The sequence below is a fragment of the Lissotriton helveticus genome, chromosome 7 (assembly GCF_964261635.1).
Source record: "Lissotriton helveticus chromosome 7, aLisHel1.1, whole genome shotgun sequence".
Lineage (NCBI taxonomy): Eukaryota > Metazoa > Chordata > Amphibia > Caudata > Salamandridae > Lissotriton > Lissotriton helveticus.
The window spans coordinates 959,924,061-959,940,517 of record NC_136068.1 but is presented as its reverse complement, the minus strand read 5'-3'; the positions used below and the strand labels follow the sequence as shown (position 1 = coordinate 959,940,517).

Here is a 16,457-nt window from a genome sequence, read left to right as displayed (position 1 = left end):
GCTTAGCTTTAACACACACAGACATCTGCAGTGATGGTAGTCACTAACTGAGGTTTCATAACCTAAAAGAGTGCAGTTATCACCAGTTAGTTTAACTTGCATTTATTATTCAATTAAGTTGTTATTGCATTATTTTATACACACCTGCAATACTGTGAAAACACAAAATGCATAGGCTTTTCATTTTATTTTTATCAACCTCTTTGACCCTGCCAGCACACCAGGGGCCAACTAGACCCGAACTTCGGGGGGCTATCACTCCCAGCCAGGGCTGGACCTAGCATTGGCCGCACACGGTGTAACAGTCTTTTTTGGCGCCCCTCCCCCATTTTCCCCTCCATGAATTCCCTCACTACTACTCACCAGCGATGCACCTCATCTCTTTAAAGCCCCTTTCAGACAAACATTTCATTTTTCAATAGCACTACTCATAGTTTACTCACACTCAGTTCTGTGATCCACATGGCACCCGTTCTTTGTAGCAGGCACATTAACCCTCTGCGCTGTGTGGGTGGTAGGAGTGCCCATGTGAGAGCACGGTGAGCGATGCAACAGTGTGAAAGTAGGGTAAAAAGGAGTGAATGCAGGGTGAGTGAGGTGACCATATGATTTTGGGTGTGGATGTAAGTGCAGAGTGGGACGAATGAATGCATGGTTTGTCATGCACTTGTTTGAGTGAGATTGCAGATTGAGCAGTGAGGGGGACAGGTGAGTGAAGTTTCACATGAGTGCGGGGTGAGTAGTGTACTCGTGTTATTGTTAGGTGAGGTACAGGGTGAACAGTGCAAGTGCAGAGTGATCGCTGTGAGTGTAGGGTGAGCGGATTAATAGTGTGAGTGCATGTGATCAATGTGAGAGCATTGTGATCGCTGTGAGTGCAGGGTGAGCGTGAAAGTGAAGGGGGAGAATGAGGAGTGAGTTGTCTGAATGCAGGGAGCTTTCCCAGACACTTGAAGTAACTCAGTATGTTATTGATGGTGGCGTAAGGTTCCAGATATAAGTTAAACTATTGCTATTAGGGCATTATTCAGGGATCGAGGGTGGAGGAAATAAATAATGTGCTGATCCTGCAACAAACTTCCAGTCTTATGATTAGGGTTGCCAGCTCATTATTTTGATGTTGCAGACAGTACAAAAATAAACAAGTACGCACTTCGAACAGCATATATAAACAGAAAGCACTTTTAATTGTGTCCTACGGCTGCCTGAATGATTCCTGACTGATAATTAAAGGGAACAAAGACAGAAAAGTCACATTACAAATGAATAGATAGTTTTTATTTATAACCCTATTTAGTGTCAAGGCAAGGTCTTTACAGGTTCTTTAAACAAAACATGGCTGTAATTTGTCTTTTGGCAACTCTACTTTATATTCCTTTTCATGAAATGCATGCTCACACTAGTAAATGTAAAATACAAATGTAAGGAGCAGGGGGTTCTGGAACCAGAAAAAGAACAGCAGCATACAACGGTATGTAAATATACAAATGTTCTTTAAAGACCTGTGAAAAACTCGTGTGTGTCAGAGATACGACTCCAGACACTGCCCAGCCAAGCCCACAGCACCACACTCACTGACATACGGCCCCACGGCACTCTGATCTCACTTCAAGGGTTTCCGAGTAAATGAAGACAGCCTGGAAATGCAGCAAATAAACATCGCTGCACTTCCAGGCCATCTTCATTTACATTTACTTGCAGAGGCATCTGCGCCCCCCCTGGGAGGCACGCCACACAGTTTGAAGACCTCTGATGTGGAGGCATTTCAAACTGATAAAGGCTTATTAACATTATTGCCGGCAACCCTGACTGATACACTGATGAGATCACTGTTAGTCATCTTGCATATGAAGACCACTAATGTAATCATGTCTGATATGGCCACTATTATAATACTTATACTATTATTAGCTCAGGATGACCTTCATTGAACATAAGTAGCTATTATTACTGAAAAGCTTGGAGGCCCCTGTCCTAAGCTGACCCAATAAATTGGCCATGAAGAGGAAAAATATATAAAGAACAAAGTGACACACTGGATACGTTATGTCAGGGGTTGTCATTCACTTACCCGAGATGACATTATCAATGCCAAAAGGATAGTCTTTATTAATAACGAAGAAACCTAGGGGTTTTATATAGAGGAACATACGGAAACCTCAATCCATTCTAGATCAAATCAAAATGGATACAAAGATTGTTGAAGTGGGATAAACATTATTTAAACAGCAGGTGTGTCAGTGGTTGTGGAAAGAACCCGCTCAGTTTATAGGATACCCATCAAAGTATTGCATGATCAATTTTATCATCTGGTCATCCCTCAGAGGTAATGAGTCTCTAGATCATTGAGACCAAATATTACCCTGTAGGAGAGCGGGGTCACTGCCCACAAGCACATAGTGACCAAATAGATATGGACCAATGGGTAGAAGTGCAGTGCGAAACAAGAATGTGGTGAATTAAAATAGGATAGAGAACAAAGAATAAACAATTTTATTAGGAATATGGTCTCTTCCTAATTAAAAGAACAGTGCAAGGGTGCAGTGTGGAACAAATTTACTGCATTATGGCCAACATGCTTCAGCCTAAATGGGGAAGACCCAAGGCTTTCTTCAGGGCCTCTGTTCGTAACGTTGCTACTGCAAAGTGTAAGGACAAAATTACTAATTAATGTAACATATATAATAATGATGAGTGAAAGGATACAATAAGTTGGTTCTTGCTCCTCCGTGGAAGTGGATCCTAATCGTGATCCAGCAATACCGGGGAAAGGCCCCCACCTCACCTGGACTCAAACTCAGGGTTAAATGAGGCCACGCTCTCTCCGTCGTTACCTCATGCAGGTCCCGAGTTTCCCCCAGGTGAGGTCCATTCCCCGGTATTGCTGGATCCTTTCACTCATCATTATTATATATGTTACATTAATTAGTAATTTTGTCCTTACACTTTGCAGTAGCAACGTTACGAACAGACATTTACCCAGTGGGCAGCCAGGGTAGGGACCGGTTTTGGACCACTGGAAGGCCATTTTTGTTACTGGGGGGAGGGGCGGGATGGGGATTGCAACATAGCTACAATATCGGCCCAATGTAACAAAAGCTGCAGCGGTGAGATGGGAGTGGTGCTTTAAGCTAGCATGCCTAGGGGCCAGCCGAGGTGTTTGCCAGGGCCGGTTTCCAGTCCGGCCGGGATGGTGCTCTTCTAAGCCCGGCGAGCTGCTCTTTGTCTCCTGGAATGGAACAGGACTTAGTAACCCTTCCAGACTGGAACCAATTTATGGATAATTATAATATATGTCTAGTACAAGAAACCTGGCCTCTGGATTAAATCCACAGGCCAGATTATCTTAGTTTTTTCATCTTGCAATTCCTAGCCGGAGGGGTAGAACCTCTGGGCATCTAGTCATATGGGTTGGAGCCTCACTAAACTGTCGAATACGTCAACTTAACATTCATTTTACTGACATCTTGGGTATCCAGTTGAACCGTGGAAGTAACCACGGAATAACCATCTTTAATGTCTATGTAGCAGGGGTCAGGGACAGTATGGTTTCGCAAACCCTACAGGTGCTTGAAAACTTCTTTTTTATTTTTAAATATTTTTTTATTCGTTTATGTCTGTTAGCACAGTGTAACCGTTTCAAGCACAAACATATAGCTGCGCATTGTATCTTAACATCAGAGACATTTTCTATTAAGATAAAATCACTTGAAAACTTTCTTGAACAGTGCTCTTACCAACACTGTCTTATTGTAGTGAGTGACTTTAACATAACATTTGAGCCACTCGACAATGATGACGTTTATTTAACCAGGGATGAAGATTATGCTTGGGCTATTCCTTTGTTAGATATTCCAGCAGTCGACAGATGGATAAAAGCCGCTCTCCAATTAAAGGCACTTACAGTGGAGCATGGGCTGAGGGCCCTTCATGGTAGAACTAAATCTGATTTAACAGGTGTTCACACTTACAACAAGCCACATCGCACAAGTCAAATTGATTATATATTAGTCGACTTAACCGCGGTGCAAATTCCGCTGCGGTGCAGCGGTTTAATTAAGTGGTAGTGCTCGCAACGGCCGATGGGCGCAACAAAGGGATTAAGGCTGTGGCCATCTGTAATCAATATGATTGTTTTAGAAAGATCTGAAAGCAATCACAACCCCCTCTCTTTGACCACCCAGACTTTTTGTGAGAGCATCCCTTCAGATCTTGATCTGCCCTATTACACCATGGATATTACCTTCACTGCTCACAAATGTCACCTGAAATTACATCAGGTAGCTGCTCTTCCTGATATATTATCTGTCGTAGATATGGACCTTAAAACAGTCCTCACTCATATTGAGGTTGACTAGTTTGACACACCAGACAAATGGATGCATATTCATAAGACCCTCTTTGAGCGCATTTTAGGTTATTTCACCGTCCCTGTTTCACGCAACAGGAAAAGTACTGATAAAAATAGTTCCTGGTTTAATAAAGAATGTCGCAAACTGAATCATTCCCTAATTACAGCCATCAAATCTAAGCATCTGGTCCACATTCCCCTGTAGAGGAAGGCCTACAAGATGGCCATTTCTTTCAGTAACTTTTTTATTGAAATTATATATATATATATACACACACGATACATGCGTAGCAATTGAAACAAGAGACAGGAAAAAGACGCCTTTGGGGGGGTGGGGGGGGTTACAATATCCCATAACATATCATTTGCTTTTGGCGTTTCTGACTGGTCACATCGTGTCCTGATGATCATGTCATCTCGTGGGTTAATTCGCGGCTCTCCGCCCCGTCTAAGATGGCCATTTCTAATGCTAAATGGGACAGGGATAAACAGAGGTGGAGGGCCCTTCTGGACGTATGTTGAACCACAGATTCTATACAATTCTGGGAATTAGTTGCATGTGGTGCTCTTCAGCCACATTGGAACCGTCAAATAACATTGCTCCATCTGACTGGCTTGATTACTTTCAGGTAGATAAAGAGAGCAATGTTCTCTTGGGGACAGTTCCAACACACTGAAATCAATAGTATTCACTTATTTGTACCATTCACCGTAGACTTCCCATGCTCACTTATTCAATCACCCATATAGTCACCAATCACTAAGTCGATAAGCAATCAAGGACCCTAATAGTCAAATATGACTTACGATACTCCCAAGCAACTTCTATATAAAGAAAAAGAAGTACATTTTATTAAAAGGATTTGTATCACCAGAGAAACAGTTAAAACTTTTTTGTGGGCAGTTCCACAGTATACACATTAAATAAAAACACAGTATTATAAACAATAAAGGAAATACATAAATAAGAGAGACATCAAAAATACAGTGTATGCTAATAATAATAATATCCTTGATCAGTTACTCCACATGGAATTCATTATATTTTTTCATGAGTGTCCATAAATCATATCCTCTATTGGACACAAATGAGATCCTTGGATGCAACCCTGTATGATGCGTCAACGCAATTCGGTGGCAAATTTGTTAATTCAGTCCACCTTCTTCAGGACAAGAACGGTCTCTCTTGTTAAAAGCCACTAAAAATCCTATTAAAAAATATAAACATTTATCAATATTATCAAATGGAATATATCTAACTGATGATTGATCACATTCCATGGCCGCCCTTCCCTCAACTTTTATCTCGACCCAATGCATGTCAAAAAGGGAGTACAAATTATTTTCATATATTAGACGAGGAATGAACACAAAGAAAGTATATACATTTCATATTTCATCATTGAAAATGACGAAAGGACACATTTTATCCATACTATACAATACATCTGATTAAAAAACCAACAGGTCTAACATGAAATTGTAGAGCACAATTGTCCATAGGGTCCCTGCTGCAAAAACCACTATCCCAACATCATATCTCTAGCAATACCATCCATACGGCCTTCCACTTAGACTCTACCCCATATATGCTATCACACAGAGAGTTTCACCCGCCTCTCAATTTTTCCAGGGTGACTCGTAAATTTGTAAATATCAGATTAGGAGTAGCGGGGCTCCTTAGGGCTCCAAACGCTTGTGTATGCAATCTCTCTAGAAGGGAGATAAGAATGATCAGTTTTATATATAACCTGGTCTATGACCCCTATCAGGTTACATTAATATATATTGCAGCTCCTACTTCCGCCGAGAGATGTACCTATTCAGTAGGCGTTACCTTCATCAAATAAAAAAACTTTTTTTAAATGGAGGGACTTCTAAAATCTCCTTTTTCAAATACTCAGGTATGGAGGTCCTATACTGTAAATATAAAAGAACACAAAGGGTACTGTATTTATGTCCCCAGTCTCGAAGGCTACCAATTGTGATCAGACTGTGTTACAAACACTCACCGATACTAGTTGTCTGTTCGTTATATTCGTCTAAACAGTACAGCCACATGTGCGGACTCACCAATCTCGTCCACTATCGATTGGAACCGTAGGTTGAATCTAAGGAAGTAACCAATACATTCCCATTTGTTTCGAAAGCATATGGATAACATTCCTAAAAATATCAATGTTATCCTGTGTTAATATTCGGATATCTCTTATGTAAGTGCGGTATGTCTGTTGATATCTATGGGACTATAGGAGTTACCCAGGTGCCCATCTTTAAGAACACCTAAGCATAGACACTTCAGGGCAACAGGACCCCCCACCCCACACTTAGCATGCATCCCGCAAATAACACACTAGACACCAGTGTTAGATTGGGGAAAAACTGCTGCAGGTTTATTTTATTACATACAACGTTATGTAATCATAGTGGGTTATCTTACGGGCAATCCAAGGGAAGGCCGCATTCTCGCCACCTGCCCGCCTGATGAGCCAGGCAGCACCGTGGCGAACCACCATGTGCTGCCCCTTACGGTAAACATAATACTGACGCCCCTTGCGGGGCGTACTAGGCAAAACCCCGGTTGCACAGGCCCACAAAGGACAAATGGGGCGCCAACACGTGTTCCCGGAACCTCCCCTGAGGCCCCAGGTCTTAGGCTCTGGCACCCCTATGTGCCCGCTGAGGTCCAGTGCTGAACTTCTCTGCTTCCGGATTGCCCTGTAACTCCGCCTGCAACGAAAATTAGAACATTAAAACGTTCAAATTGTCCTGCACAAGCTGACACACAGGGTGAGAGGTCGGGAGGGAAAATGTGTGTTCCCACGAGGACACTACGACGCGTCCGGTGCGGCAAAGAGGCAGAGAAAATGGCGAGGGGGTTTAAGTACCCCTCGCCCTGCCTGCCGCACCGGACGTGACCCCAGCTCCTCCTAGCTCCCCTCGGGACTCCGCCTGCCCGGGGGAGGAGAGGCGCTAGAGAGGGGCGGGGGGCAGCCCTCCTGATGGCCACTGTGTGGCCTCGGGCAGCCGCATAGACACTTCAGGGCAACAGGACCCCCCACCCCACACTTAGCATGCATCCCTCAAATAACACACTAGACACCAGTGTTAGATTGGGAAAAAACTGCTGCAGGTTTATTTTATTACATACAACATTATGTAATCATAGTGGGTATCTTACGGGCAATCCAAGGGCAGGCCGCATTCTCGCCACCTGCCCGCCTGATGAGCCAGGCAGCACCGTGGCGAACCACCATGTGCTGCCCCTTATGGTAAACATAATACTCACGCCCCTTGAGGGGCGTACTAGGCAAACCCCCGGTTGTACAGGCCCACAACCGCCGGAAGGACAAATGGGGCACCAACACATGTTCCCGGAACCTCCCCTGAGGCCCCAGGTCTTAGGCTCTGGCACCCCTATGTGCCCGCTGAGGTCCAGTGCTGAACTTCTCTGCTTCCGGATTGCCCTGTAACTCCGCCACAGCCCGGCCGGCGGCAACCGTCACCGGACGGGCCCCCCACTACTTAGCCTCCTTCCTACCTGCAACCTTTGTACATGTGTCTATCCAATAGCCTTTCTCAGTAGCAGTGCATCCATATAACCGGACTGCTTCCTGCCAGACAGAAGAAAGGTCCCTCCCAAAAGAGGGCAGAGAACCTATCCCTGCAAAAATAGGCCGAAACTGTTACCCAAAACATTCTTGTCGGTCAAGGCCACTCAAGCTGACATAGAAGGACTGTGTGATCCTACGCTGTGCACACTTTATTTACATAAGACTGAAGGGTTAAAGCTATCCCTCTGTGCTACGTTAATGCCTGCACAGGCATCTCACTTATTTCAAGGAAAACAGCATAGAAAGCCCAAGATATCTGTCAGCCACGAGATCCGGGGGCGTCATGTACTCCTGCTGCACTCAAGCCTCGTACACATAAACAGCCCACAACGCTTGCATGATTCCTTTAAACAGACAATATCGCAGGCCAAGGCCCAGACACCACTGCTTCAGGGTGAGGCTGGCGTACACTGTGCTTTAGTTTAAACGCTTGTGCTTCTATACTCAAAGAATACAGGCGATTATTGTAGGAAAAATTACGAAAGTATTATGATAATTAACAGTGAGGTGTACCTCCATTAGATATAACAGGATCTAAAGGAAAAGACAGCAGGCTCCACATGCTCACTTGATTTTCGCCTGGAGGCTGCTTAGTCCATGCTAACTCAAAGATAGCTTGTCTGAAGTTGACTTAACCACCCACTTAAGGGATTGCTTAGACTGGTACAAGGTGCCTCCAGGAATTGGAGACAACAAAACATCAGGCCAACAGCTCACATTGGGAGGGGCTCCATGAGAATCTAAGGATACTCCAGTATACACAAGAGGCTGTTCCGACACAGGCCAGGGGAGCCCAGCCCCACGTGAACGTGTTCGTGGCGCCGAGCGTCCCATTCCTAAAAGAAACACCCTGAGCAAAGCCACCCCCCCTGAGTGAAACAAGCAAAGGGGGTGAAAAGTTACCAGATCGAACAATCAGATCCCCCGCAAAAGCTGGGAAAGGTGTGAGGGCCACTTCCCAATGAGCGCTACCGGCAAAACGCCCTGACGGCAAGTATGGAAAATGTATAATTTAAGGTGGCCAGGAAATTATCGCACAGCAGTAAGGGCTAGAAAAGCTGATAAGAGCAATACCAATAGCTAAACACACAGGAGTAACCAGCATTAAATGAACCTCCGTGTAAACCTAGGAGAAGACCGCGTTGTGTCCCAGGGGATATACAGGTCGAGGCTGGCCTCCCGTCTGCTCGGGCAAGGATGCCTCACACTCCGTCACTCATAGTGAGGCTGCCTGAGTCAGCATGCTTGGCCCCAGACAGCGCTGCTTACCAACAACAGATGCAAATAATGCCCAGTCAAGCAGCGTAAGACCCGACACCTAGAATGTACTATAAGAGCACACATAGGAGTATAGTACAGGAGCTACCTCTGAGCTCCAGGCCCAGAACTACACAGTAATACTCCAAGGGGTGTCACCTGTTTACCCCACCCCATGGACCTAATGACACCTGGGGGGAACCAACGACAGCCCAAACCTTGGCGGGCTGCCCCCAATGAGCTAACCTTACACCGGAAGGTGGTTCGTTGGCCCCCCCAAGGGTAGGGCAGTTCTCCGACTTTGGTCCTGTATTGTAAAGAAAAAACATCCATTAGAAGCCACGCCCCCCCTAAAATACCAATCGGGCAAAAACCAAAGCGCTGCTTAACGGCTGGAAAAGTGAGGAGAGAAGGTGGCCGAACGCCGCGGATGCACAAGTGGGGCCTGCCAGGACATGTGTTTGGGAAAAATAGCAACTTGATGCAAGAGACTCCTCTTAGAAAAGTAAGAGGGGGGCATGCCCCATCACCAGTGCGCTAAGCTATCCCGCCATCACTACGATACTCCCTGGTGCAGCCTGGCCCAGGAAGCTAGGTGGCTATTCTGTATGACTCAGTTCCATAGAGTAACAGCTAGACTGTGCTGTCATGGCGAAGGATTGACTGTAAAGAAGTCCGTCTAGGCTGTGCTAAAGTTAGGATAATTAAGCAAATTCCAGGTCTTACCCTTTGCTAATAGGATCCATAATAACCCCATGCGTATGACAATCTCCTGCGGCCTTAACCAGGGGTGCAGATAAAAAGTTGTTATATGAACAAGCCCGGGACCTGCACCGTGTTAACTTAACCTATGAGAAGAAAAGGTCACATGACAATAGTCAATTCGCTCTTTCAGAATACTGCTGTTGTCTGTCTGTTTATCCAAGGCTCTGGAATCTGAAAGGCAGCCCAACTGCTGAGCCATCAGTTGGGAGCACCTGCTGCCACTCAGTGGAATGTAGGTCTACAGCCTGCAGTGTTAAACTTAGTTCACTTGCAAGTGGAGGATTTTGAAACCACAGCCTGAGCCTGTACAGCCAATAAAATACCTAAAGAAATGGGCCCTAGCAGGCTCCCAATATAAAATTGCTCAAGGAATGATCAACAGCTGGGAAGAGAACTCAGGAATGATTCTCTTGGAGGGGCTGGACGTCAGCCACGTGTACTGATGGTCACCATAAGCATCTTTACAAAAAGGAGCGCTGGGCCTATCATACCTATCAGCGACCTCAAACGCACTTTGAAAAGAGGAATTACCGGTGTGCAGTAAAAAGATGAGAATACCAACCAGGATTATATTACCCCTTTCTAAATTGACACTATGCTCAAATGCGAAAAACTTGCCGAAAGAAATGATGCCATCGACAAACCCATATGTAGTACACAATTGGAAGACTATAGCAATGGTAGTGAGTGAGCCGTGCTAGGCACTCCTTGACTCGAGGGCTCGCAATAAAAGGAACAACTAATACTCTGTAAAGCTGGAGGGTATGAAAAATATTTAGGGTACAGGATAGGTCATTGAGACTTAAAGTGTTAGATATTAGAACTAGAAGCAGGGATCGAAGAAAGGATCGCTTACAATATACGTCTATAATGAACCACTCGCACCCTCCATCGCAGACAGTGTAACTTTTCTGCTAAAACTCCTGATGAGGCAGGAAGAATATTCAATATTTATCTTGGATATTATGATCGTGAGCATATCATTTGCTCATGACTCTCCCCCTTACCCTACTACCCAGAAACCTCCTCACCCGGGCCTGCCAAGCCATGTATTCCTGAATAGTGCCTCTAACTGTACATAGCACGCTATTAAACTTGCACTCAATACACGTTATCCCCCTGTTATGCACACTATGCCATTACATGTATTGTTGCTCACGTCTGTCACTTTCCTCCATGTAACTGAGCGATTGCCTATGTAAGGTGTTCCTTGTAGTGCTCTCAAGAAACTGGTCTGTTCCTATTGAGAAGCGCTCCGATCCGGTCTGAGGTCAGCGCTAAATAAAGGCAATATAAGAGGGTACGTGACAAAGCATCGCGGGGGGCAGCGGAAAGACTAGAACCCGGTGTTAGCACCGAGAACATAAACAGGAAAACCTTCCATACCCACAAGGTGCACTGAGATATTTGGACTACTGCGGGTTAATACCTAGCCCACCGTCACATTAGCTAATAGGCAGAGCTCTGGTTGTGCAACTAGCACCAGATCCGCCCATGCTATGTAACATTAGTTATACTGTTTGAGCTCCCACCAATTATGGTTGTATAATACTCCTACTCGTGTAGATTGCATACATTACACCATTAACCCTGTAATGTACTGAGTGTGAACTCCCTTACTGCTAGCACACAATTATTACTTTGATTTGGTTCACAAATTTAACCTGCACACTTCACTTTTTTCTTGTAAAATGCTGCTTGCTACCTATTACACAGTGATCGCACAGGTAACAAGAACAGTATTTTAGTAGGGTGGACAATGGGAGCACTAAAAAAAAAAGTTCCGGGCTGACCTTCTCCATAGGAAAACAGCTCCAGGGGGCTATACTTAAAACGTCTGAAGCAACTGGAAAATTGCGGATAAATGGCAGGGAGAAATAATGCTAGTCCCTCCCAAAGCCATACCAAGGAAGTTCCTCCCACCGTGGCTACCTATAAGGTATTCCTCGAAGGAACCAACCAAGATGTGACCAACGCAGATGGAGGAGTGATCGCTGCCTCAAGAGATGCATGACACCTGCCAGCAACAAAAGGGGGGCCGAGTGACACTCACTAACTTCCGCGACTCACAGAGCCATCGGTGCACGTGGACACCACCCAATGGTCCCCGCTCGGTGTTCGTGGGTACCAACCGGAGCCCTGCCTGCGCTGCCTATGCACTGCTGAGCAAACCGCATCGACGCGCAGCTCGCCAGCAGGACAGCACTCCCCACACGCTAAACAATGTGCAACACGGGGGATACCTCTAGACACGCCGCTCACCCACCCTTGCTTCAAAAAAACACCCCTACGTGCACAACGGGGTACTCGAGTAAGACACGCTGCACTGCCGCCTGAATGGCCGGAATCGGCCCGACCCACCAACCCCAGCACCCGGAGAGTGCTAAAATGCCCCCCGCCGCTGAGGGCTGAAAGATGCCGCTCCCGCCCGGAACGGCCCCCTTTACCCGCACAAGACTGTCAGAGCCGAGAGTGGCCAGAAGGGGTGGGCGAGCTGTCCAATCAGGGACAACGGGCAAAACAGAGCACCATAGCCAAAACGGGCTGCGTGGCCGCCGCAAAGTCACTCCTAGGCGGAAGAGCCTACATCGTAAGCGCTGAGCCCCCCACGCATCGGATGTCCATGGGGTGCCCGACGCTGCCCTACACGAGGTCACGGCAATGCTACACGATGCGGTGAACAAAGACCGCGGAGGACCGCAACTGCGACCTGGGACCCTAGCGGTGCTGCCACGCGTAGGGCGCGTTACGGGCGGTGCCAACGCCTCATCTGGAAACTGCTGATAGTACAAAAGAAGAAAGAAGACAAAACCTCTCCAGCAATCTATGTTACGTAACCGATGGCGCGAACCATGGATTGCGATGGCTAAAATACGCTCCGCTGCGGGCGGCCAAAGGTACAACATAAACATCTAACGGCTGTGATAGCCGACCTAAAGAGGCAACTCCACCAGACTGCAGCCTGAACACTTGGACTGAAATATCAAAAGAAATGCCGGCATGCATGTTCCCCGAGAGGAAAGAAAACGAAGCATAATACACGGGCACCGTATCCCCCTAAAACCAGACATTCCGGAGGAAATGCCCATAAAAATGACCGAACCGGGCCCCTTACCCACATGCGCCGGTCATTAACAAAAGTGCCCCCAAATTTGCCACCCACAGACGCCATTCAGAAATTGCGCCGGACAAGGGAAACAAGCTGCCCCTGAAAATGGCCGCACTGGGCGCCATTACCCTTATGCGCCGGACATCACACAATGGTGCCCCTAAAAATTGCCGCACCCGGCCGCCATTACGCACGTGCGCCGGAATAAAATAGGAAACAAATGCCCGAGACCAGCACCATCCCCGCGCTCGGTCACATGGTGTAATCGGCAATATAATCAAAGAATCGGGACCCTATACCGAAAACCCACGGAATTCTGATTTGTACATGTACATTATCAAACAACACTGCGGTATAAAACCGCGCCGTTCCTCGATCGTTGGGACACTGACCCAAGTGTGCCAGCACAACAAACCTACAACCGATGTGCAGAGTAAGCCCCGGAAATAGCCGCCACCCCAAGCAGTGAGCCGTCTGAATGAGGAGCTTGGAGGGAAACCCTAATGCCGCAGAGTATGAGCTTGCTCCCAGGCAGTGACGAGTTTGTATGCTGTGATTAGCCACGACAATTGATAGCTAAATAAATTAGTGCCGTGGTCCGAAGCGTTTCTAAAGAAACCACAACAGGCACTGCCGAATTTCAGAGCCGATAAAAACCCGAGGCTATCGCTAATGGAAATGACCTCATGCCTCTTTCACCCACCCCCTACACTTAGGAGAAAAGTGATCATTTAAGATAAGTCCGGGTCAGCAGCGACAACAACCACATGCTGAAATTAAGCCTGTATTCCACGGGGTAGTTTGCAGCTGTGAACCGGCGACACCCGCCTGTGACCGCATCGTGCCACGGCACCCGCAGAGCTGTGCTCGGCTTAATACCCCAACCCGTGCTCACACCGGACACCAGATAACTTGCCCCAAAGTTGGGGGGGCCGCGACCCGCATGCGCAAAACTCACCGCCCCCAAAAGGAAGAAACAGCCCGACGCACCCGCTGCCCCACGTCAGGGCGCTTGAATCTGTGGAGCCGCAACGGGACACCGCCCCAGGCAGCCAAGGCCTCAGCGCCCACTCTCTCCATGCCGCGGCACCGCTAACCTGGGAAACGAGGCTGCCCTTCCCCCAAGGGGACAACGCCAGGATATAGGAGCAACGGGACCCAGCAGACACCTCCGACACCTACCCCACATGCTAATGACCCCTGCTGCCACCATCCAAAACAATCCTACCCGGTACTCCCGCACAAACCAGACACCAGTGGTACTGGCGTATCTCACAACAAACGACACAGTCTGGGCAGACATGCGAATACACACCCGGACTTTGTTAGCTGACCGCCCCACGACAAAACCCCCAGAAGTGGCAGGCTATGCTCAATGGGTTATAGCAACAACACAAACTCCGAGCTCAGGCCCACATTCCCGCACGTGAACGAGGCCCGTCCAACTCAAACTGCGCACCCCAGGGGGCATAAGGAGCAAGACTCACCGCACACAGAAGAAGCCGACCAACACGACGCCAGACCAGCGACGTGCCCCCATGGGACCTCGGCACTAAAAGGGACCTCAAACACCGTCAGGGCAGCAGGGAAAGGAAACTGTGTGTCCCCACGAGGACACTACTATGCGTCCGGTGCGGCAAAGAGGCAGAGAGAATGGCGAGGGGGGCTTAAGTACCCCTCGCCCTGCCTGCCACACCGGACGTGACCCCAGCTCCTCCTAGCTCCCCTCGGGACTCCGCCTGCCCGGGGGAGGAGAGAGGCTAGAGAGGGGCGGGGGGAAGCCCTCTGTGTCTAAGGGGCCGCCCTCCTGATGGCCACTGCGTGGCCTCGGGCAGCCGCATTACCCTTTTATTTATTTATCCTCAATGTATTACTCGTCTATGTTTTTCTACATTTAGGATTAGACAGTCCTAAGTTTTGTCGAGGCTCCACTCGATCAAATAATAGGTAGTCGACAAAGCTTTTATTCCAACCCGTTTGTATCGCTTTTGCCGGTAGCCATGCACGCGATCTGTAGACGGCTACGTAAAAACTACGTGTGCCATGGGGACAGAAATCTAAAAAGTTTCCACAGCCCATGTTCAACCCACCCGGGTCTGTTGCACAAACTAGCACCGCTACTCGAGGATGATGTGTTCACTTAGTTCTTAATAGAATGAACGTTCCATTTCTCCCTCCCCGCTCTTTTAACTGTCTGGAACCAAGACGGGGGTGGCGGATCAACTCCGAATTATACTCTCCCGCAAACCCCTTTGATCATATATCCGGTACATGGGGGAATAATGCATACAATTATCCCGCTTATGGTGTTAGCACCTAAAGTTATTCTTCCGCTAATTCCTGACTTATTCACCCCGGTTACTATTCAGGAGCCCTACTCACCTCGTCCAGCTCTTGCGCGCGTATTGGGTCCCTCCGAGTCATGATGTATTCTGGCGTGTAACCTATTGGCGTTTGGATTGTCCTATTTAAACGGTGTCTAATTATCAACACCTGAAATTCCTTGAGCATGGGCCACGGCGCCTTCAAAATGACGTGAGTGCATGGGCTTACCTCTAGTTCGTACACACCTACGAGGGTTAAAGGGGCGATCCCTAATCTTACAATATCCTATCTGGTAACACAATTTAAAAGAGCAATGGTATCTCTATAAACCATTGTGGGTCCCTCCTGGCGTTTACTTAAAATGTTTAGTCAGAAATGCTCTTCTATTAACTATTCCCCATACCTAATTGTGAGCGTACATTAAGCCCAATAAAGTTAGCAAACTATTAACTATTTTATCTCCTCATTTTTAAGCATTCATGCGGTTATAAAGAGATAAAGTTCCCTGTGCAAAGGATGTTTATTAACACAGTGTCAAGGTTGTGGAACCATTTATCTGTCCCCTTAGGATCGTTTTCATTATTCATCCATCAAGGCCTTATTTGTTACTGAGACTAGATCAAGTAAGATCTCAGGGCTATACGTTTACTTCCAACTTCATATTGAGATTTTTAATCATTTCTACTAATCATGGAGTTGGTTTATTCAAAACCCATAGTAATAATAACATGTACGGGAAGTTCCCATTACTCAAAAAGACCACGAGATTCAAGTATACACAATTGCCCACAGAGACACTGCTTGGTATTAAATAATGTTATTCTCATATATATATTTTTTATAAAAAAGAGAGACTTCATTTCTTCAGAAATTTTGACATACAAAGTTCATATAGAATAAGCCCAGAACAACAAATCTCAATGGAACCATTATATACAATAATCACTCATACCCTCAGGCATACACACATCCAACCATCTACAAGTACATCTGAGTATAAAAAACTACACACACATTTAAAGACAACAGACAGAAG

General features: G+C 46.7%; 1 long non-coding RNA gene across 1 annotated transcript; it reads right to left on the bottom strand.

Annotated features, from left to right (window-relative positions):
- Nucleotides 1-5,252: 5,252 nt before the first annotated feature.
- Nucleotides 5,253-15,529, bottom strand: LOC144767154 (uncharacterized). Its single transcript, XR_013598081.1, has 3 exons — nucleotides 15,479-15,529; nucleotides 6,364-6,462; nucleotides 5,253-5,559 (listed from the first exon to the last, which is right to left on the bottom strand). It is a non-coding gene; the product is annotated as an uncharacterized LOC144767154 (long non-coding RNA).
- Between the last annotated feature and the right edge of the window lie 928 nt (nucleotides 15,530-16,457).